Raw genomic sequence first — 6,000 nt, 5'->3', positions numbered from 1 at the left:
ATGGCAATGCTGATTGCCAAAAGCAAACCCATAACTGTTGGGAATTCATTTTCTTAAATCCCAAAAAGGGGTGCAGTACCAGTACTCACCACTATCAAAAAGCCGGCGTTTTAAAACAACACCAGATTTTACTTTTTTTGTGTAAAACTGAATAAATGAACCCAAAGCAAGCCAAAGAAAGACTTACTGAGAGGTGGATCCAATGTAAAGTTATATTCTGAAGTGACTTGAAGGTTTATAACAAGACTGGCTGAGCTGTGGATTTCAGCAGTTTAAGTAAATTTGGACTGAAAGACACTAAAAATCCAAATGTTTAAAAGAAATGAGTGACCTACTTTTGAGTGTCACATAGGCTGCAATTGTTTAAATGTCATAGTTTTAAACTTAGAATCAGCATTCTAGCTGCATATTTAAAAAAATTGTTAGTTATTTGAATGCAGAAAAATGGGGAACAGAAATGACATGTAGCTAAAAACTGGCTTAAAGAGATTCCAATTTTGCCTGGCAACTACCCCCATCAGGAGTGAAACTTGAGTCACAGCTGTGTTCCCAGGCCTATCTGCCTTTTGCTGGCCACACTAAGGATATGCCATCTCTCTGATAATTGAATTAAGGGGAGCCCCCACAGAATACAGGAGCTCTGAACAATGCAACCCCCTTCACCCAGGCAGATGGTTTATTGCAGATGTCGTAAAACAGCTTCCTCTTGGCAGAAGCTGGGAGGGGCAGGGTCTCTGAGCTTGGCAGAAACTGGAAAGACTGGTTTCTGTACCATGTGACCTGAAAAGACACACCCCTGCCAGCCAGAATATGGTTTTAGAAAAAGATGAATAAATCATAGTACGGACTTGTGAAAATTATTTAAATGATACCATAATTCTTGTGATTTTTCTGCCCACATTTTAAGACGTGTTAGGACCCGGTGGTATGTTCAGGGGGGTTTTAGCGGAAAAGAGGATATTACTCAAAATGTATGCATGTGAAAAATCTGACACTTCATCAATTAATGTCCATACTCCTTGCGCACATGTGAGTAAATTTGGGTTAATGTCCGACATTGCAAAATCAGTTAAAAAGTGAAATATGTGCCATTTCTGAATGCAAGCCCCCAGGAAGAGCAGAGTTTGAACAGGGGATACCTCCTGTGATATGTGAGGGGTGCATGTAATTTTAAACAAATGTGTACCTGTGCAAATATGTTTTTTTTATCAAATATAGATTGTGTGCAATTTGACAGGGGAGTGTCCTCTCTGCAAGCCATAAAATGACATCGCTCTGACTCACAGTTCCTTCCCCAATCAAGTGAGAAATGGAAATTTGACCAATGGCAAGTGGAGAGGGGTAGGGTCTAGTGATGCTGCACACACACCCATTTTAAAAACAGATAAAAGCAGACAGACAGGACAGATAGGGACCTTCAAATCCATTTGCAGCTGGAAGCTCTGCTGGAAAATCCATACTTTACCTCCATCAACCTCCAGAGAGCTAACATAGAGACTTCAATCTATCCACCTTCAGAGACCCAGACCAGACCGCTGTTAGCAGAACCAGAGAGAGCTGACCCAGATCACTGTGAAGTGCAGAGACCAGAGTCCAGTCCAAAACCTGACCAGATCCGTGGCGAGGCCCATTTAATTCAAGAATATAGTGTGAGTACCTAGCAGAACTGTGCAGAACCAATCTCTTAGTTAAAATAATATAATTCAATCTATTTAATCTAAGTAGAACTGCCTCCTAACTGTCACCTGTCATTTGTAAAGCTGTCACCTGTCATTTTCTAGTTGCAAGCTGCACTTGTCTTTTTGAACTTTAAAATTTCAAATCTGAAAAACGACCTTTATTTAATCGCTCATATCTCCGTAACCGTTTATCGTAGAGACTTGCAGTGACTTTCATCTGGAAGCTGAGATGCTAGGCTGTCCTAGGACCCCAAAACGATATTGATAGTCCTTGTAGTTCCTCTGTAATCGCGCCCGGCGCACTCGGAAAAATTTGCCGCGATTTGCTAAATTTCTTCACGTGTGAAAACAGCAGTTTTCTTGCTTTCATTTGCCAAAAATTCGTTTAACCTGCTAGTTACACCCTAAATCCTTGCTAAAGTGAGCCTGGACTAATATTAACTTGACACCACTCACCCTGAACCTCTAGAGGGAATTAAAAGCATTTTAGCATATTTTTCACTTCATTGCCAGCACATATAAAAGCATTTTGGGCCTGTGTTTCCAACTTCTGTAGTCTAAACTTGCTGGGGTGAACTGAATTACATTTGATTGCATTTCTGAGAACTGTGTGCTTTCCTTCCATTTCCTTGCATTGCATAAAGGGGGAGGGGATTGCCAGAGAAAAGTGATTACATTGTTTTGTTGAAATCATATTGAGTATTTTCTGTATTGCATTTTTCATTCAACATTACATCCATCTGAACTTATATAAAGCATTCTCTATCACCTTATTCTTCTGATCCTATTCACAAGTGTGCTAGTGCCAGACTATCCATTATTGATTACTGCTCAGATTAGGTGTGATATTCAATTATTAAATTATTATAAAGTGTGATATATATATATCTGTTGTTTAAATTTTCAAATAAACCTTTTAACTTGCAAAACAGAACTACTTCTTGGCTCAGTGGGGTCAGGAGGATTCCAAGAGAGGGGTGTTATATAGGGGTAGTCATCCAGAACGTATGAACTGGACATAAAGATATATTAATAAGGGTTTCCATTCAGTATTCCAGACTAGGCGTTGACTTAGCTGTAGTGTTGAATTGAATCCTCTTACACAACCACCAGTGGCCCATGGCAATATTGAACTCCAGCCCAGTTAAAACAAAAAAAAAGTAACTTGTTCCTGCCATACAAACACAGATGCAACTGATGACACTGTGTTTTATGTAGAGCGTCTTACCACAGCACAGGTGTGCGTACATTCCAATACACATTATTACGAAACTCAAAAAGAGCAAGTGATTTGTCCCTTCCAGGCCTTGGGCAGGTAACCTACGGTGTGAGCACAGACCACAGTTACAGCCAGCACCTAACACAGCGATCTACCTGTCCTGCCGGTGAACATGGGCTGTTGCGATGCGGCTGACTATTGAGCAGCCCTTTACTGTGATGACTGTGCCGGCGGAAGGTGCGGCAGAAAGTCTCATTGACCCTTTAGTAATGCCAAGGGGTGTTTCAATGACGCTGTCTCTGGAGCAGCCCTTGGCGTAATGGTCATATAGAAGGAACCAGCCCTCACCCATCAAGGGGCCATCTCTGGAGGCTTTCATGCTGCTGGCCCTCGAGGTGCAGGCCTAGTGTGTTTAATGCCCGGCCCACTGCGCATGGCTAAATCTTGTTGGGCCATGCTGGAAGGTTATTTGCCGGATGCTGTAATTGTCATGGGTACATGACATGTACTCATGCATATTATTCCCAGCACGTGTTTTAAAACATCTGGAAAATAGGAGGCTCTCTTTCTATGTTGTGGGATGTATTTACCCATGCATCCGAGCCCTACCTCAAAACTGTGCCGTTCTGACATGGAAAACATCATGATGGCCAGAGCTTCCCAGAAAATGCACAGGGAAATGCATGAAGAATAGGCTGCCACTCATTTTTGCCGATGTTATGGGCACAGAAGGACGCTGCCTAAAACCACCATTGGACTACCCACACAGTAGTCTGAAACCATTGGGAGTGGCAATGCTGATTGCCAAAAGCAAACCCATAACTGTTGGGAATTCATTTTCTTAAATCCCAAAAAGGGGTGCAGTACCAGTACTCACCACTATCCAAAAGCCGGCGTTTTAAAACCACCAGATTTTGTAGAAAACTGAATAAATGAACCCAAAGCAAGCCAAAGAAAGACTTACTGAGAGGTGGATCCAATGTAAAGTTATATTCTGAAGTGACTTGAAGGTTTATAGCAAGACTGGCTGAGCTGTGGATTTCAGCAGTTTAAGTAAATTTGGACTGAAAGACACTACAAATCTAAATGTTTAAATTGACTGAGTGACCTACTTTGAGTGTCACATAGGTTGCAATTGTTTAAATGTCATAGTTTTAAACTTAGAATCAGCATCCTAGCTGCATATGTAAAAAAATGTCTTGACTTAAACTGGGGAACAGAAATGACATGTAGCTAAAAACTGGCTTAAAGAGATTCCAATTTTGCCTGGCAACTACCCCCCATCAGGAGTGAAACTTGAGTCACAGCTGTGGTCCCAGGCCTATCTGCCTTTTGCTGGCCACACTAAGGATATGCCATCTCTCTGATAATTGAATTAAGGGGAGCCCCCACAGAATACAGGAGCTCTGAGCAAAGCCCTGTCCTGACCCAGGCAGATGGTTTATTGCAGATGTCGTAAATGTAGCTTCCTCCTGGAAGGACAAAGGAGGGGCACTGCCTGTGAGAGCAAGCTGGCTTGGCAGAACTGGAAAAACCAGAAATTCAACCTTGTGCTGGGGGAAAACCACACCCCTTTGGGGCCAGAACATAACTCTAAAAAGATGAATAACTCATAGTACGGACTTGTGAAAATTATTTAAATGACACCATAATTCTTGTGATTTTTCTGCCCACATTTTAAGAGGTTTTTAGAACCGGTGGCATGTTCAGGGGGGTTTTAGCGGAAAAGAGGATATTACTCAAAATGTGTGCATGTGAAAAATCTGACACTTCATCAACTAATGTCCATACTCCTTGCGCACATGTGTGTAAATTTGGGGTAATGTCCGGTATTGCAAACCAGTTAAAAAGTGCAAAATATTGCCATTTCTGAATGCAAGCCCCCAGGAAGAGCAGAGTTGGAACAGGGGATACCTCCTGTGATATGTGATGGGTGCATATAATTTCAAACCACTGTGTAGCTATGAAATATGTATTTGGTTCAAATCTAGATTTGTGTGCAAGTTGACAGGAGGAGTGGACTTTCTGCAGGCTGTAAATTGACATCACTCTGACACAACTTAGCTCCCCCACTCAGGGGAGAAATGAAAGCTTGGCCAATGATAAGTGGAGAGGGGCTGGCTAGTGATGCTGCTCACACACACCCATTTTAAAAACACATAAAAGCAGAGAGACAGGACAGATAGGGACCTTCATTTTCCACTTGCAGCTGGAAGCTCTGCCAAAATTCCATACTTTACCTCCATCAACCTTCAGAGACCCAGACCAGACCAGCAGAGTAGAGCTGACCTGTTAGCAGAACCAGAGAGAGCTGACCCAGATCACTGTGAAGTGCAGAGACCAGAGTCCAGTCTAAAACCTGACCAGATCCGTGGCGAGGCCATTTAACTCAAGAATATAGTGTGAGTACCTAGAAAACTGTGCAGAACCAATCTCTTAGTTAAAATAATATAATCCAAGCTATTTTAATCTAAGTAGAACTGTCTCCTAACTGTAACCTGTCATTTGTAAAGCTGTCACCTGTCATTTTCTAGTTGCAAGCTGCACTTGTCTTTTTTTTTAACTTTAAAATTTCAAATCTGAAAAACGACCTTCACAAAATCGCTCATATCTCTGCGACCGTTTGTGCTAGAGACTTGCAGTAACTTTCATCTGGAAGCTGAGATCCTAGGCTTTCCTAGGACCCCAAAACGATAGTGATAGTCCTTGTAGTTCCTCTGTAACCGCGCCCGGCGCACTCGAAAAAATCTGCCGCGATTTGACATTTTGCCGCGATTTGCAAGTTTCTCCACGTGTAAAAATCTGCTGCTGCTTGCCTTCCGTTAAAGAAAAATTCGTTTAACCTGCTAATCATCCCTGAATCATTGCTAGTGTGAGCCTGGACTAATATTAACTAGATACCACTCACCTGAACCTCTAGAGGGAATTAAAAGCATTTTAGCATATTTTTTTCTACATTGCCAGCACATATCAAAGCATTTTGCCTGTGTTTTCAACTTCTGTAGTCTAAGTTGCTGGGTGAACTGAATTACATTTGAATTGCATTTCTGAGAATTGTGTGCCCTCCTTCCATTTCCCTGCATTGCATAAAAGGGGGGGTGA

This window comes from Ambystoma mexicanum, chromosome 1q (genome assembly GCF_040938575.1).
Source record: "Ambystoma mexicanum isolate Mex_15411 chromosome 1q, UKY_AmexF1_1, whole genome shotgun sequence".
NCBI lineage: Eukaryota > Metazoa > Chordata > Amphibia > Caudata > Ambystomatidae > Ambystoma > Ambystoma mexicanum.
Note: the sequence above shows the minus strand (reverse complement) of the source record.